Source organism: Lissotriton helveticus, chromosome 6, assembly GCF_964261635.1.
Source record: "Lissotriton helveticus chromosome 6, aLisHel1.1, whole genome shotgun sequence".
Lineage (NCBI taxonomy): Eukaryota > Metazoa > Chordata > Amphibia > Caudata > Salamandridae > Lissotriton > Lissotriton helveticus.
In genome coordinates, this window is record NC_136067.1 from 1,358,778,202 (window position 1) to 1,358,796,567 (window position 18,366).

Below are 18,366 nucleotides of genomic sequence, written 5' to 3' on the forward strand. Positions count from 1 at the left end.
CAAGGTGTTTTTAAAGACCAATCCAAAATTTAGTCCAAAGGTCCCTTCGGATTTCCATTTGAACGAACCAGTGGTTCTAAAGTCATTCTTCCCTCGACCAACATTCCCTGCAGGAAGGTCTCTACATTCATTAGATGTCCAGAGATGTCTCAAATTTTATCTTGCACCCACAAACGATTTGAAGAAATTATCTCAACTTTTTGTGGCTTTTAGTGCACCTCGAAAAGGTCTTCCTCTCTCAAAACAAGGAATCACACGCTGGATTTCAAGTGCAATTCATTATTGCCACCAAGCGGCAGGAGAGCCGCTGGAGAGACATGTACGAGCTCACTCCACAAGATCAGTTTCATCTTCGGCAGCTCTCTTCGCTGGAGTCCCTATAAAAGACATTTGTAGGGCGGCTACATGCAGCCCAATTATTCACAAAGCATTACTGCCTGGACTCTTTCATAAGGAGCGAAGCGGCAGTAGGACAAGCAGTCATGAGGAATCTTTTCCAATGAGAGGTGACCTTTCCCTTCTATCCCTCCTTCCTATGATTGCACATTTTGTATCACATAATGTTTCTGATGTAATGTTACAAGGTATATGATTGTCATATGATGACGGCTATGCAGAGATATTGTAATACTCAGGTGGCAAAATGTGCACTGGTGACTTTCTGCTAGCTACTCTGATACAAAGCATGGGAATCTATGAAAGTTCAATACTGGGGCAAGAAAACAAGTTACTTACCTGTAACTTTGGTTCCCCAGTATTGGTAACTTTCATAGATTCCCATGCGCCCACCCTCCTCCCCTGGGAAAGCTCAGTCTTCAGCAAAAGTGGTTACTGATACACAACAGCTGCGAAAATCTGAGGCTCTCTCATGTGGGTTCTATGGGGTGAGGCTAATCTGATTGATTGTTGCAAAATGTTGGTCTCTTTTACAAAAAGAGGTAGATATGCTACAAAATGAGACCGGATGGGTCCTTGAACATCTTCAAAGGTTACTACAGCTGTACAGTTTAATGTGAAATTTTAAAAGGTCATCAGTAATTAGGTTACTTATTGTACCTAGGTTTTGGTGCACCAGAAAGGGCAAGCAATCCTTCTCGTTCCTGGCTGCAAAACACTGTAACCTTCTACAATTTAACCTGATTATGTCACCTACCAATATGATGTTCCGAAAAAAGCTGAAAACATGTTTTTTTAGTATTGATTAGTCTTTCATTGTTTGTTTGATCAGCTCCGGGATGCCCCTTGTTATTCATGTATTCATTATATAGCCATTGATTGTCCAGATGCAAACAAGGATAGCATCCATCTGGTGATGTGTATGTTAGGTGTAACCACACACAAAATTCCAATAAAGATTTAGTGCAGTTTGTAATATGTATTTTTTCAGATTTCCATCTAATCATTTAATAGGGTAAACGACTTAATAATGTGTGCATCGTTTCGATTTAGCAAGGAAGCAACCAAACGCCTTACTCAGGACAAAAGTGAACCACAAAAAACCCCCAAAAACAATTTAGTTTGTAATGGGTGCTAAAGATGCGATGCTCTCAGTAGTTATTCTGGGGAAAAAAGAGCTGTGTGTGTTGAGGACGATGGTGAAAAATTCAAGATTTCCAGCATTTATTCAGATCACTGTGGACATTAGTAGCAGGCGTCTTATGTGAGGTGTTCACCGTGGTGTAAACAAACTGGCAAAGGAATGGGTTAAGTAGAATGAGATTGCATGACTACCCAAAGAGGCTTTCAGAATGATAAAAAAATATCATTCCCATATAGAGGCCTATTTTCGTCTAAAAGGCTTTATGATAGGTCAGAACATTTGGTGCGTTTTGACCACACCCCACTGTTTTGATTTCTGAAGCTCTGCAAGGGATATTCCAGAACGGTTGGCAGACTATGCTGATTTTGACAGAGCGCTTTTAATAATTCGGAGATGGCAGTGAGAAAAGGGAGGAGCAGCATTTAAACTGGATAAAGAAAGATCAGTGAATTTCTCATGTCTAATCTGTCTAGCAGCCGCAGCCCGTGCAGGTAAGAGCGGTGGGGCCCGTGGGGGTGGGGCTAGTGGTGGTGGGGGTGGGGCTAGTGGTGGTGGTGGGGGGGTTCGTCAGAAGACCATGAGGGAATATTGTTTATTTATTTAATTTTACCTCATGGTCGTCTGTCGAATCCCCCCTTGACCCAGCCCCACTGCTCTTACGTGCACGGGCCGCGGCTGCTGTCTAGGTGTCCCCACCCAGACAATCTGAGCGAAGACCATTTGTCAGGTTTATGTTTCAAGAATTCTAGTTTGAATGAATGGTTATTGATTAATGTAGAATCAGAGGTTCTAGCGAATTGTACTCCCAGATATTTAATTGATTATGTATTCCCCCAGAACATTGTGTCCGGGATATGGTGAGGAGTAATGAATTTGTAGATTGGCATGACCTCGTATTTCTTTGGATTTTATTTCTACAGAATACATGCACAGAATCTCTTGAATAGCAGTTATGAAGAGACGAAGGGGTCAGAAAGGATTAGACTGATCTTGTCCATGTACACTGAGTTTGAAAGTTGTGTCAAAGATGGAAGTGAGGTCTCACATTTTTTTATTTCTAATTCTATAACTCATACTAACCAGAGTAGAAAGGGAATACTATTGACAGACACCCCTTTATAGTGCAACATGGAAGAATCTTGCCAGACTCAGTGTCTTGGATTGTGACAGCTTTCTGTTTATTTGAAAAATCCTTCTGCAACGACATGCCACCTTAAGTTTAATGCCACCTTAAGACCACTATAACATTTCAAAATCCTCATCTACATCGAGGGCCACAGCACTTATGAAGTCTAAAGCCGAATTAAAAATGGTTTATTAGGTTACTTGAGGGTCACCTGCTCCTAGAGGTTAGACACCCATGGAAGTTTGTTTGGTTGAGTTTTACCTGGAAGGGTTAAAACACATTCAAAAAGAGCTTTGGTGTAAATGATGCAGTACATATTTAAAGGAAGGATTGAAAGATAGTTTGCGAGAAATTTTAATGATCGTTGGCCTTTTAGGGGGAGAGACTAATCACTGCTCTTAAAAAGGAGCCCACTGGTTCTCCAACAGCAGATAGGTTTGTGAAATTGTTGATTAGTATGAGGATGAGGTAGTTAAATACCTCTCAGAATTTGACAGGGAGACTATTTAGTCTGGCACATTTATAGTTTTTAATGGCAGCCAGAGTGGACATGAAGGGACCGAGTTGTCTGCATACACCGGGGTAGTATATCTTTATATGTGTCAGTAGATGATTGGCTGTTGGAGTTTAAAATGTGTGTGTATATGTGTGTGTGTGTGTATATATATATATATGTATATATATATATATATACATATACACTCTCTTTGCCTTCTTGGGAGAAAGGATGGTGGAATACGGCCTGAGGCTTTCTTCACATAACTGTAGAATTTTGCATTATAAAGGGGTATCTGTCAATAGCATTCCCTTTTCACTCTGGTTAGTACGAGTCATAGATTACATAACAAAAAATTGAGACCCAATAACGAAGTCAATGGCACTTCCATCTTCAACACCACTTTCAAACTCAGTTTTATTAGGTATGAATATGTGTTTGGAAGGTTGAATTCTTGATTTTTACTGGTGGTATTTGTTCTAAGTTAGCAGCCAGTATTGTATATCTGACCCGAGGTAACGGTATGATGCAAGACCTTCTAGAGAATGATCGTTAAGTTTCCTTTTCAACTTGCACTTAACTAGATTTCCTCTCCTGTTCAGTTTGTCTTGAAGTTCGCTAAATCATCCTGATTGTGATAGATTTCCTGTGTGAAGGGAATACTACACTTTGGTTTCCAGAGTTGTGTCTTCTGTGTGATTGATCGCATTCATATTCTATTTTAAAAGAATTAAATTAGCCTTGGGTTTACTTTTTCTGCTTATACAACTTAACGCCTTAACCGCTGGGTTTTTCCGCCACGGTGCGGGCGTTCTAAAGGGTGGGCGGGGCTCCGTCGGCAAGGAGGTAGTGCTCCCATCAGCCAACGGCCGACGGGAGCACGCAAGGGGTTAAAACAGACTCCTTGGATTTAAATATTTTTCATGATGACAGTAGCATAGGGTCAAGATGAGAGATCTGCAAGATATTTACACATCACTATAAACGTTAACTGGTTAACATATGAATGGAATCTAAAAGAAGAACCAGAGGTTGTGCTTTGTTTAACCCAATAAGTGAACAACCCAGTCACAGATAGAATGAAAAGAGGAAGGGGTGGGGCATATCAAGATGGGCGAGGAGGCACATCCTTGGTTGGAGTGTGCTTTCATAAGTGACTTATTCAAGCTGAGAACAGATGTTGTAATGAAGCCATATGTTGCAGCAGAAGATCGCACTGATGTCCAGAGATCATACCATGAGAATGTAACTAGTGCAAATGCCTCTCAACATTTGCCTCCTTGAAACTATTGAAAAGTCTAGCCAGGCTGACCTTGAAACCTCTTCTTCTTTTTTTTTTTTTTGTTTAAACTCTTTTTATTATGTTTTGATGCAACACAAAAAATTGCGCATTCCCACCCCTTCATTTAATGTATATGAAGAAACAAGGTTGGCTCAAATTGTTTCTTACACTTCAGCTTTTTCAATACCCCCTTAAAGGAACCATGCACTGCACCACAATCCCACCACAAATCCCAAGTTGCATGATATTTACATGGGCATCCACAGCCTTGTATACAGTTTTTGTGACTGCAACTAGAGTATCCATACCTTGGATCCATTACTCAACTGCAGATGGAACAGCTGTCATCCAGTGCCTGGCAATGTCACGTTTAGCCACAAGAAGGCCACAGACAACCAGGTGGTGAGTTCCCACAGCTCCTTCTCCCTCACTGTCTGTACCCAAAAAAGCCTTCTTACGGTCCATGGGTTTCGTGTTTAAAATATCTTCTTGATGTAATCAGCGTAAAGTTATTTCTTTCTCTGAACTAGGCCCTTGAGGTATTTCCATGCCACTTTAATTCCTGGTTAAACAAAGATGAGTACAACTTGTTTAGAGTACTCTTCCGATTACCTCCCTCCACCAGCCTGGAACAACTCGCTGTGAAATTGGACTTCAGGACGGGTCACTTTCTTTGAAAGTGGACATTTTTAGGCATGGGTTTAATCTTAGACTAGAGAATCAAACCAGGGTACGTTTAGCATGAATGGATCGTTTTTTCTCATTTCATAGGTTTCCCCTAAAACGAACCCCAAAGCACCTAGTTATAGAGTCTTCTTTATCTCTGCTCAACATGCAGTAAGGCTGGAATCGGGGCTTACCCTAATGTGGTGTCAAGCTTCTCTTACTGAAACAAGTCAGATCCATCTCCGTGGCACACAATTTGACACTTTTTGCTTAAAGAAGTCACAGCAGCCCTGTCTCTTTTAGACACTTGAGCATTAATCTTCCAGGATATTTGTAATTCGCTTTTTTTTTTTAGAGTTTTTTTTTTTTTTTTTAGTTTTATCTAGCGCGAACTAGACCCGACGATATTGGGTATCAGAGCGCTTTATATAGCACCAGTTTCGTTACACAAGGACGCATTCATTTTTGTTGGGCACGGGGAGATTAAGTGATTTTTCCATTATGACAGGATGTTGAGCGTCGTTGCCGAGACTCGAACCCGGTTCCCCAGCTTCGAGGTCGACCGCTCTAGCCGTAAGGCTACATCGTCTCCCCTTTATCATGGGATCTGAAATTAAACTGCATGTGCTTACAATTTGCCATTTTTGACTTGGGAGAAGTTGCGCACACCTGGCAATGCAGAATACAAATTCCAGCTGTCACTTCTGGAACTATAGACTGGAAGATTTAGCTTGTGTAATTTGCTGCTGCTCTGCTTTTATCTATGAATGTAAAAAACTTTCATTGCATCATCTAGGCCTTCACAACTGAAAGGACAATCTCATTTGGTTTTCATTGTACTGATGGCTTGCTGATACGTGCCTTCGTGGAAATGATACAAGGACAACAAAGGGGCACATCCTGAATTCTTAGAAACTTGGGTAATTACATAAGTGTACAAATACAGTGTCCCATTAGGATTCATTCAAGTAACTTCCATAATTGGAGGGAACATCAAGAGGTGCAGGAAAAAATTGCAGTATCAATGCAACACAAATCATTGATTTTGGGCAGATTGTATTGTAGGTAACCTCTATAAATTGGTAGCCAGTAAAGAAATATGAGGTTCCTGTTGCAGACACAATGCAAGTTACAATGGCGAACAAATGAAAAAGTGCACAGGCAATTCTATGCAAAGAGTCACAGACGTGCAATCAAATCACAAGTCTGACATACAAACAGTTCAGAATCAATGAATTACTAAAACTAGAAAGTGTTGACATTTCAATCCCAAAATATGATTTGAATGGGGTCTTCCTCAGTATAAAGAAACTGGTAGCAACCTATAAAGAATGTATAAGGATTCTATGTCCGGACTGGAGGCGAGGATTATGCTGTACTTTCTTCACTTTTATTTTACATCAGCTCTGTCAAAACATAAAAACGCGACTTCATTTCTCATAAACCAATGGGGAAAAGTCAGACAAAACAGTTAATCCAAACCATGCCCAGTAACCCTCTTTATAGTCCTTTGTCACTCTTGCTGCCTCCTCTTTCTTCGCTGCTCCAGCAGCCTGAGCTAAATGCCTCCGGCCTGTGGGCCCCCTTTCTGTAATGGTTTATGCTGAATGTTGTTTAATTGAAATGCTGTCATGGGAACACACTGTCGTTCCCCCGCAGACGCTTTCTCAGTCAGTTTCATGCTGCGGCGTGAAGGGCACCCAGGGTGCAGTCCTCTGATCGCCATAGGGTGCTGCGTGTGGTTTCTATCTTCACGCTCAGCGCTTCTATGATCCTAGCTAGCGCTCTTACTCGGGAGACTTTGGAAGAGTAGCGCGGCCTGCCGAGTGCCCCAGGGGATTAGTTTTCATTCATTGCCCTGAACGCCCTGCTGGGGTCTGTATTGTTGGTATAATCATAAGAGCTCGCCCTCCGCAATATACACAGTGGAGCACAGGCAAACTGTTTGACCCATAATAAAGAAGTGGGGGAGTGGTGTCCTGGGCTTGGACCCTCTGAGTGGCCCTGTGGGCTGTGCACATATGTTCAGAGACAGCCAAAATGTCAGCCCTGCTTTCATAAGATTGGAGATCCTCAGGGTTCTGTGGTCTCATCACTATGAGTGACATTGAGTAGAACAACATGGAGGAGGATAATATTACCTACCCCCCCATCGATGACAACCTATGCGAGGTCATAGATGTCTTCATCCTTAAGGCAGTGTCACAGGCAGTGGCGCCTCTGGTGCAGAAGCTGCTACAGATTGTGGAACGCTGTTTTATTTCTCTCTCCCTGGTGGAAAACCCTTTTGGCATCCAAATCCCTCTACTTCTGGGGCCGCCTGACCAGCCCACTGCAGATGTGAAGCGCAGAAGGGACCATGATTCTGGCGTCAACATGGATGCTTTCGCTAGACTGAAATGGGCTTTTACGGACCATGTTCAGCCTTTGGCATCTGACACCCTACCTGTACCCATGCCTGGACCCTCAAGTCACCAACCTGCTGATGCAGGGCCTTTTCCTCTTTCACCGGCCCCCCTGGATGGGGGTGGCACTCCCCCTATTGCTCCAATTCAAAGAATGACATGGGTTCTAGAACATGGCGACCTTCTCCTACCCCAGAGGCGCTGAACGGCGATGATACGGTGGGGAACACGTCCCACGAGACACCCTCCAATATGCTCCACCTTGATGAGATGGTGCACCCCGGTTCTGCAAAGTGGTCCCCGGCCAACAAAGTATCTGCCTATGTCGCTGGGAGGCTTTGCCAACCCACGGACAAGGACGTTCGTAGTTGCCTCTGGGCGGAGCGCCCCCCCTTCCGTCTCTGGATGACTATGTGGTACTGACCCCCTGATATTGATGCCTGCATAGCCACCTTTCTATTCAAGTACATTAGGGACCCTAAGAAGAACATAGGTAGATTCTGGCTGGGCTGTCGGGATAAACTCCTTGATATATCTGGACCGATAACAAGATTCCTGTTGGAGGATGCCGAAGCATCCGGGTCCCTTATCTCCCCTCAGGTGCTGTCAGGATGGGCCCAAAGGGCCATAATATTTTTTAGCATCTCAACTGAGAGGCACCAGTTGTTACTTATTAAGAACGATCCAAAGTTGGGGGATTTGCCACCTCAGAGGCAGACCCAATCACGCAAGGGGGGCTTTTCGGTGACCCATTCATCCGAGAGCTAGGCAAGTTTGTGGTAACTTTTAATTCATTGGACAAAGCCCCGGCCTCTATTAAGAGAATCTGTAGCCCCGGGTTTTTCCTGGTGCTGGTCGTGGCAGTGGGCACTTGGCCAGCTTATCCCAGTCCCAGGCCGCTGATAGGGGCTATGATGCATACAGGGGACAGTGGCAAGACAGTTCCCGCTTAGGCAACTTTTATCCCACCAGAGGTTACTCACTACAGGGGTTTTCAGAGGCGGCCATGGAGGAGGCGGTAACCAAGGCTCCTCTCTAGGTGAGGGACATCCTTTTTCCTGGCAACAACTTGGTGGGGGGGGGGCAGGGAGGGATCAGCTGAAGAGATTGGTAGACAATTGGGAAGATCTCACTTTGGACCTGTGGGTCCTTCACATGGTCCAGTGAGTCTGTGTAGAGTTGTACTGCTCACCTATCCTAAAGGTTCCACGTATCTCGCTGGCATTCTCTGAGTCAGGTGCCGAGCTGGTAGGAAGTTGCTGATTTACTTGCCAATGGGGCCATTGTGCGGACGTCACCCCATCCCTCAGGTTTCCTCTGCAACATTTGCCCGGTGGAAAAGTGAGATGATGGTCAACACCCGGTCATAAACCTAAAGGAGTTCGAGTGATTCGTTTTCCACCTCTTCAAAATGGATGGAATCCCCTCTTAAGGGCTCTTCCGCAAGCCAACGCCTATATGATGCGCCTTGACATCAATAACATGCATTTGACCATCCTCATTTTCCTGCTACATTGCCATTTTCTCAAGTTCCAGTAGCGTTGTCGAACGTTCAAGTTCACGACTCTCTGCTTCAGACTGTCATCCGCACAGTGGTGGTTCACCAAAGTCATGCGACCCGTGGAAGACTATTTTCAGGTCCGAGACCTACGCCTCATTGTGTACCTCACTGACATCCTTTTGCTGAATCAGTGTCCGAGGATTCTTTCCATATACTTGTCGTCGACCTACTGAAGTCACTGGGTTTCATCATCAACCAAGTGAAATTTGTCCTAACCCCCACACAATCCAGTGTTTTTTGGCTTCATGGTGGACTCGGTTCGTGTCACCCTAACTTTCCCTTCCAGAAAGGTAAACAAGATCAGGCATGAGCTGTGTCAGATGGCAACCACGCCGACCACCTCTCTACGGCGAATAGCGTGGATAGTGGGACTTTTGTCCTCTTCAGTACAGGCCATATTCCCAGGACTTCTCCAGTAGTGGCTAATGGTATACCACCTTCGGCGGGGACTCATGTACTCACCGATAGTTCCATTGTTGGAGGAAGCTTGGGAAGAGATAGTGTTGGCTCACCCAAATGGAGGCATGGAATGGGCAATATTTTGCTCCCTTCCAGATATAGTAATAGAATCCGAAACCAGTGGCACTGGATTGGGCGCAAGGTGTAGAGAATTCTCTACAGGCGTAAAATGGTAATCTCTCTAAAAATCCCTCAACATCAATTGTCTAGAATTGATGGCGGGCTCGTTCGCAGTCAAGTACTGGACCAAGGATATGGTGTAATGCTGTGTCCTACTAAAAATGGACAGTGTAGCGGTTGTACAGTACATCAATCACTTGGGGTATACAAGGTTAGATTTTGCCAGAAAATTATGGGACTACTGTCTCGAGAACCAAATTTCATGGACGACAGAATACCTGCCAGGGAAATCTTAAAAAGGTAGCATTTTGGTGTTCCTGACAAATGCAGGATATGAGCCTTTTGAAGTTCCACTCACTGGCCCTCTGAGAACTACAGGCCAAGTGGGGTCCGTTCTTAGTGGAACTTTTCGCATTTCACCTGGACAATCAGCTCAACAGATACTTCAGTTAGAGGCCAGACCCTAACGCGCAAGCGACCAATGCTTCTCTCCAGAATTGGCAGCTGGATAAAGTGTAGGAATTTTCCCCCATTCACAATGATCATACAGCTCTCCACAGAGGTGAGGCAGCAGCAGGCGGATTTGGTGCTAGTGACCCCAATTTGGAGAGCACAAGTATGGTATCCTGTTCTGCTGAAACTTTCTTTAGATTCTCCAATCCGTCTACCCCTGTTTCTTGATCTCCCCTGAGATCCTTAGGGGATTCCACATCATCTGGTCGTGGACAGATCTCTGCAATTTATGCTGTGGAGGGTTGTAGGGAATGCTGGAAAGTCCCAACACTTTCGCAACAAGTTGCGTCCCTACTCTCCAAAGCCTGGGCTGACAGCACAATTAAACGCTATGGATCAGCTTGGTCTCTATGGATGGGCTGGTGTCACCAGAGACACCTTGATCCCATGAGGACATATGTTGTCTATGTACTGTACTTTCTCTCGTCCTTGACCTCAGATGGTATGGCTTACAGGTCAATCAAAACATTCAGATCAGCGATTTCATCAGGCCCACATTGATGATCACCTGGTTGGGGAGCACCCATTTGTACGCAAACGTCTCTGGGGTACTTGACTATCGCTCCCTCCAGAACCCAGATACTCCACCCTGTGGGGCATCAACAAGGTCCTAAACCTTTCTCTCTCTTGGCAATAAAACAAATAACCTCTTAATGAAGGAGATGTTTGGCCAAACTGGCTACCCTCCTATGTCTCTTATCCCGTAGACGGGTTTCAGATGTTGAAACTGTGACTCTAACTGGTAGAGTATTTACCCCGAAAGGGGTTACTTTCCATATTTCATGAAGGACAAAATTGAATTCACGTATGGTTTCTTACCCTTCCGTTGAAGATTCCCCCGGGTTAAGCGTAGTCCAGTGTCTTAAAGCATGCGAGGCAATGACGGAAGATATCTGTTCTCATAGAGCGAGGTAACACCTGATTCCCCATAAGAAGCTCCATTAGGTAGTCTGAGCTCCCATATTGCCAGATGGATTAGGTGGGCCATGCAGGAAGCTGCCATTGATACCAAGTTGGTTGGTGCCCATTAGGTAAGTGGGTCTAATGTCTTGAAAGCTTTTGCTCTGGGAGCTCGTCTGGAAGATATTCTCAGTGGGGCGCACTGGTCTTCAGATGCTACCTTTGAAAGGTTTTGCTTTAAATCCGTGTCCAACATTGCATCGCAGGTGGTGGATAAGCTTCCAACCAGCATAATTCTTACCTCCGGTCTTGACAGAAAATGAAAAATGTCCTAGCTATCGTAATGGAAAGTTTCAGTTCTTTTAAGGACACCGTGGAGAGGATTAACCCACCCAGTGCTTTCACAAAAAAGTGTTTGTTCCTGCCCAGGACAGAATTTTCCTCTGTATAGGTGGGTATCCTATCCTAGCTGAAACACTGTTAATGTGTAATTCTGATTCTCCTGTGTTCATATAACTTGATTGAGAATTCTATGTCCTATGATTTGGCATGGTATAGTTGAGTTACTGGACATTTTGCATGTTTCTTTAGGATCAAATGAATCTAAATAAGACTGATAGATGACACTAGTCTGCTTCTTTTGCAGGATGAAAGAGTAGACAGCTAGGGAAACAAAGGACTATAAAGAGGGTTTCTGGCCATGCATTGGATGGATTGTTATGTATGACTTTTTCTAAATGGTTCAAGGGGAATGAAGTCCTCTTTATATGTTTTGACATGGCTGCTGTAAAATAAAAGTGAAGAAAGTACAGCATAATCCTCGCCTTAGTGTCCTTAATAGAATTGAAACTTTCTGTTACAATACCTAGAAAACCTTTAATTGTCAGTTAATCTAATGTTGGGCCAGGTGGCCAGAAAAGTCTCAAATGGAAGAAGGACTCTCATCTGGCTGGCTATGATGGTGCCATTAATCATACATCCATAAATAGGAACTGGGTAGTGTCCGTAGCAAAGGAGGTAATAATAATAATAATAGTGATGACAAACACAAGGTGAGTAAAAATCAGGCTTGCAAAAAATTTAAAAGTGTGTCTGTCAAATCATGACCTCGCAATTTAGCAAAAATGATCATAAGAATTTAGAAGGATGAGGTTATGGACCTACTTGTACTTCAAGCTGAAGACCAAGAAAGTGACATTACGAGATGGTTCGCTTCTTCTTAGGATGGGCAAGAGACGCATGCATCTTGGATATTTAAGAATGACAAATCAATTGAGGAAAAAAAATGATGGTGCAGTTTCCATGCATTTTTTTTTTTTTTTTTAAAGTTTTAAAGAAGATCTTTATTAAACAATATGCGAGTAACATACAATTCACAATTCGCATCGCTGTAAAGACTGCATGGGCAGGCTTTAGTGCACCAGGTACTGAATAGGATGACACAGCCATTTAGCCGACAACCCGGGGGTCCGGCGGCGAGTTCCATGTGTCTAATTGTACGATCATCTGTTGACAAGCGACTGTAATGGTAGATCTCGTGATTTTACATTTTATCCTCAAGATTCGTATCGCAGTGATCATCTAGCATTTGCCTCCTGTATATGTCTCCCCAAAGTCCCATAGGTCGTGTTCAAATTAGCTGTGGGTAGTCAAAAAAAGGGGGGGAGGAGGATCAATTGCGCGTGTGTCTACAACGCTGTGTCAGTATTGCCGTGCTAGTAATGGCGGTGTGTGTGTTTAGTATAGCTCACTGAGGCATAGGAGTGCGCAGTAGTAGTCAGCCAGGTTAGTCCGCAGCCATGTTGGGTTGGGGTCAGAGCGTTCAGCAGTGGAGTGCCTGCGCTTGCTCCCAGTTACATCACTGAGAGGGCGCCAGGGACATGACAGCAATCAGTAAGCAGTGTGTCTTATCCACGTGTAGCGCGCTTGTGGTTAGTTGTCCGTACATACCTCTTGCGGCATGTGAACGGCGTCACGTCCCTGCACCTCAGGCATGGTTCGAGGTCCCAGGGGTTCGTCCCTTGGCAAGAACATATTATCACTCGTATCTTCATTAAATAGAGAAAAAACTAGGAAATTGGGTCTAGTCCGGGAACTTGACTAGTAAACTAACTGTTCCCTACGCCAATGGGTTGGCTGGGAGAACCAGGGTCGGGAAGCGTGTGAGAGGCAGGAGATGGGGGGGGGGGGGAGGGGGAGATCGTTGCCAGTTGCAATTTAGGGCGTCTGTTGCAGGGTGGGGCCCAGCAAGGCCTCATGCGAAGAATGGGGACCATCGAGGAGGGGGGGGGGGGCGCAAGGCCCCTATCTCTTTCAAGTGTATGCGTGTAACATCTACAGTGTGGGGGCAAGGAATGAGTTAGCTGTGTGTGGGGGGGGGGGTGCCGCGGCGCATGCCAACTGCAGGGTGAGCTGTCTCCTGTCAACGGGTAGGCGGGCGGGGGGGGGAGGGGTGGGGGAGGGCTCAGTTCTGCTCTCAAGAATGATGTCGGTTGTCGTCGCAGGCATGACAGGGCCAGGGTGTCGGCGCGCAAGCAATGTCCCATAGGTGTCCAATGTGTGGTGGGGAGGCGGTAGCATCTCCCCCCGTGGCCGCGTGTCGAGTGCGCGAAGGGGGGGGGGGGGACAGGGGGGGGGGGGGCCAGGTCCGTGTCCACTCCCAGCGGCTGCCAGTAGCACTATGGCCATGGTGTCTCCCGGCTCATGTAACACCTCGTTCTCGACAGGCGTGGTGGAACGCCTTTAAGAGGTCATTCCAAGGCTGGGCGATGGGGAATTTGCGGAGTCCCGCTGTTTCTTCTCGGAGAAGGACTGTGCCCTCCGCCCGTGCCCAGTTAGCGAAGGAAGCGCGCCAGTGTCGGACATGGGGGGAGGTCGCCGCCTTCCAATGCTTGGTGATCAGGCGTTTAGCTGTTATAAGTCCCATGTCCCAAAAGCGGGTCCGCACTTTGTTGAGTTTCGTGCGTTTATACAATCCCAAGATGCATGCCTCCCACGTGTGCGGTATTTGCTCGTCAGCGCTGCGTGTGAGTAGCAGCACGACCTCATTCCAGTATGTGCACACCTCAGGGCAATGCCACAACATATGCAAGAGGTCAGCTCCAGCTAGAGAGCAGCGGGGGCAGGCAGCATCCGCAGTGGCAAAGTACCTATTTATCTTGTCAGGCGTTAGGTATGCGCGGTGCAGGATATAGTATTGTATTATCTTAAAGCGGGGGCTGCGCGGGATATATGTCGGTCCGGCCAATATCGTTGTCCATTCCTTGTCGGTCCAGGCTCGCCCCCTATCCGCCGCCCACCCATCGCGCAACCGCAGCATAGGTGTCTGTGAGTGTGCCTGCAGAGCCTGCGCCAGCCAGTGGATGGTGTGCGAGCCATTTCCCATGACATGTAGATACTGCATAAAGCCATGCATCGGTAGTTCCTCCGACATGTCCCCCCAGTTGGCGGTGAGTGTGTGCAAAAGGGACGCGTGCCGCAGGAACTGGCCAGCGGGGAGCTCCGTGGCTGCCGCTAGTTCCTCAAAGGTGAGCAGTGCTCCCTCAGCATACAGGTCACCCAAGGTATCCACCCCGGCCTGTACCCAATTGGTCAGGCAGGGCACAGTCAGTGCTCCTGTAGGGCTCGGAGTACCTAGAATGGGCATGGCCGGGGCGTACGGTGTCGCGGCCCAGGTGAGTTTCAGGCATCGCAGGAAACATTTCCGTGCCACCGCCAAGTGTATTTGGGGGGGGCGGGGGGTTCCTGTAAACGGGTGGAACAGGGTATTTATCTGCGTTTGCGTCCAGGCAGCTGCGTCCGAGGTAGTGTCCTCCAGGCGTTTGCCACCTAGCCATTCCGACACCCATTGCATCTGTGCCGAGAGGTAGTATAGTTCCAGGTTGGGAACCGCCAGGCCTCCCAATGCCGTTGGTATGTAGAGTTTAGTCAACGCCACCCTAGGTCGGCCTTTGTTCCAGATGAGGCTTCTCAGTAGGGTCTCCAAGTCTCGGAAGATTGCGTTCGGCACATAGGTCGGTATATTAGCAAAATAGTACAAGAGTCTAGGCAGCACTATCATTTTGATAAGTGCTATCCGACTCGGGACATTAAGAGGTAGGGTGTTCCAGAACGCGATCTGCGCCCGGATCGAGGCAATCGCTCTTAGGAGGTTCCCCTCCAGGACATCAAGTGGATTTCGATATATCCGTATCCCCAGGTAACGGAAGGTGGTGGGATACCACTGCAGCCTGCCGCCACCCAGTCGCACATCACATTCGGGCGTATCTGGGTGGAAGGAGTAAGCCCCCGATTTGGACCAGTTGACTCGCAGTCCCGACATCTCCTCGAAAGTGCAGAAGACGTTAGCCAGCGAGTCCGGGATGTTGGTAATGTCCCTGACGTACAACAGTAAGTCATCTGCGTACAGCGACACCGTGTGGAGGCCGTCCGCCAGCGGGATGGTGCAGTTTCCATGCATGGTGCTGCAAAGCCGATTCTTGTGAAGGCGAGATGTGGACACCACAGCCGTTACAAAGGTAAACATGTCATACATTCCAATTAAACAGTGTCATGCAAAATAGCCTTGGGAATCATAAGGAGAGTGTTTACTTTAAAAGTATATATAAATAGCTAGACCGCTGACTCATGAAAAGAAGATATCAACATTTGTCCATGTTGAAATTGCATCACGTATAACTGTCATGGCTGACAGCAAGAAAAAAACTGGCAGGATTATCAGATTCCTTGAATGTGTACAAATACATTCTAAGAGATTCTGTAAGTAAGAAAAGGTGTACGAATGTAACCAGCTTTCTTACAAAAACCACAGAGATTGAATTGAACACGGGAGAGCATGAGAGACCTATGGCGGAACACTTATCGCTAGAGCATCAGTCAACTCATCCAAGCACCACCGGGGCTGGACTATGCTATGTGCTGGTCACCCTGAGGGCACAGAAAAAGGTACGAATCACATGGCAAATGTCGGTGGCTCCGACTGCTTGTGATGGCAGCAATTTCGTCATATGGTTGGCAAAAAAATATAATAAATATTGTTTTTTAAAATGAATGTGCATGTGTGACTAATACAAACAAAAAGGAGTCAAACTATACTAAAAGTATTCAACTCATGGTCTTAAAGAAGGACACCTATGGAAACATAGCATGAAGATAATGTCTATTTTCATTACTGAATAGATGTGATACATATGGCAGAGTGTGATGTTATAAAGTAGGAAATTCCAAAAACATAAAAGAAAGATTCAGCATTGTAAAAGGTCCTCATTAATACTCTATTGCATTGCAGTAATATAAATGGACAAGCGAGAGGATATAAAATCCCTTTGTCCTGCTTTATCGATAAAAGCCGCTCAATATTGTAAAACAGATCTTGCCAATGTACAGTCCAAACAGAGTAAAAAAAATCAGGGCAGACGCCATGTGAGACACAGATGACAGGATAGTCAATTGGCTCAGTTCGCCATTCAAATTCAATCCATGTTCATGGTAGATCCATTGCTGCCTCTAGGGTTGATACTTGGTGCTCAGTCACCTGCCAGCTTATGTCCTCAATGGTGTGTCCCTTTCTCCTTGAAGTGTTCCACCAGAGGTGTCCCAGTCATGCCACAATTGATCGGGTTGCCAAGTTGTAGGATCCTGGTTTTCACTTTCTGAGTAGTCTGTCAATATAGATTGTACGACAAGGAGACCGAATGCCATAAACAATTCCACTCATATTATAGTTGGTGAACGTTTTTAACAAATATTTTGCATTCACCTGCTCAAAGGCGTTGGTGTCTAGTAAATATCTACTATCAGTACAACCCCCCATTATTAATGACTTGTGACTGGAATAAGGCCTCTTGAGATAGTAGGGATGTGGTAGTGGCCTTTTTTTGCAGTAGTTTACAAACCAATATTTATTATTTATTTTTTTGACCATACCCCAAAATGGCTGGATTCGCAGGCAGTGAGGACCATTTAACTTCGCCCTGTGGTTCATGCCTTTCTCTGTTCTCTTAGTGCAGCCAACACATCATGTAGTTTGACCCCAGCGGTCCCCCAGAGGAGTTCAATGACGCACTAGTTGTGAGTGTTCTACTATCTTTATTTTGGGTTGTCCCGTGTCAGACTAGATTCAATCTCCACATTTTTTTGTAAGAAAGTTGGTTACATTTCTCTTGCTTTCAGTCATGATGCGGCTATGAGCGATTTGTTTACCTTTCAAAGCTGTCGGATGTTGATATCTTATTTGCATGAATCAGCTCCGTAGCTATTTTTATAGACATTTAAAGGAATTGTGAACGCCGCATCATTTCTAGGGCGGTTTTACGTGACAGAATTTAATTGGGATTCACAACATGTTTACATTTGTAACGTCCGTGGTGTTCACATCTTACATTCGCACGAGTTGCTTTGCAGCACCATGTATGCAAGTTAAACCATCATTTTTGTTTTCTCATATGATTTGTCATTCTTAAATAGGAGTGGTGCGGCATGCGATAATGCAGGCTTAGTTTCACATCTTTTAGTACACTCTTGTTCTTTATGCTTGAAATACAAGTAGGCTTCATTTTTCTGAGCATATTTGCTAACCTGTGCTGTCATGATTTCACCCACGTTCTTTCATGTTTTTGTGAAAGCCTGATTTTTACCCAGCTTATATTTGTCATCGTTATAATTTAAACCTCCTTAAGTGCTTACTCAGTCCAATACCTTGATATGGATGCATGATTGATGGTACCAATGTAGAAAATCAGGTGTGAGCATCCTTCTACCATTTTAGGCAAAGCTTTTCGGGCCATCAGGGCAATCATTAGATTGACTGATGGTTCTCATACTTTGTTTATAGGTTGCTACCTCTTTTTTTGTCCTGAACAGGACCCTCCTTCAAAACGTTTATTGAGGTTGAAACATTGACAGTTTCTAGTTTGCCATTTATTTACTGTTGGACCTTCATTGTTCCAAAATTGTCATATGCCTGGATTCAAATTTGATTTTGCCCCCGTGACTATATGTATATACTTGTCTGGTTCACCATTGTCACCTGCTCTGCGTCTGCACTGGGAGAACTTTATTTCTGAACTGTCTACTAATATATGGTTGTTGCTTCAATATAATTTACCCACAATCATGATTTGTGTTGCATTAATTGCAATCGGGGATTTTGCCCTGAACGCCTTGAGGTGCCCTCTATTTACGCCAGTTATTGAATGATTCCAAACGGAACATTGTACTTGTATACGTTTATGAAAATGATAGCCATAATGAAAAAACTTGAATCAGTTTAATATTAGGCGCTAACAACCATGAGCAAT

At 45.2% G+C, this 18,366-nt stretch overlaps 1 protein-coding gene across 1 annotated transcript in view; it reads left to right on the top strand.

The window, feature by feature from the left end:
- Window positions 1-18,366, top strand: part of GALNT2 (polypeptide N-acetylgalactosaminyltransferase 2) — a 690,029-nt gene that overhangs the window by 186,179 nt on the left and 485,484 nt on the right. The gene's annotated exons all lie outside the window — the stretch shown is intronic.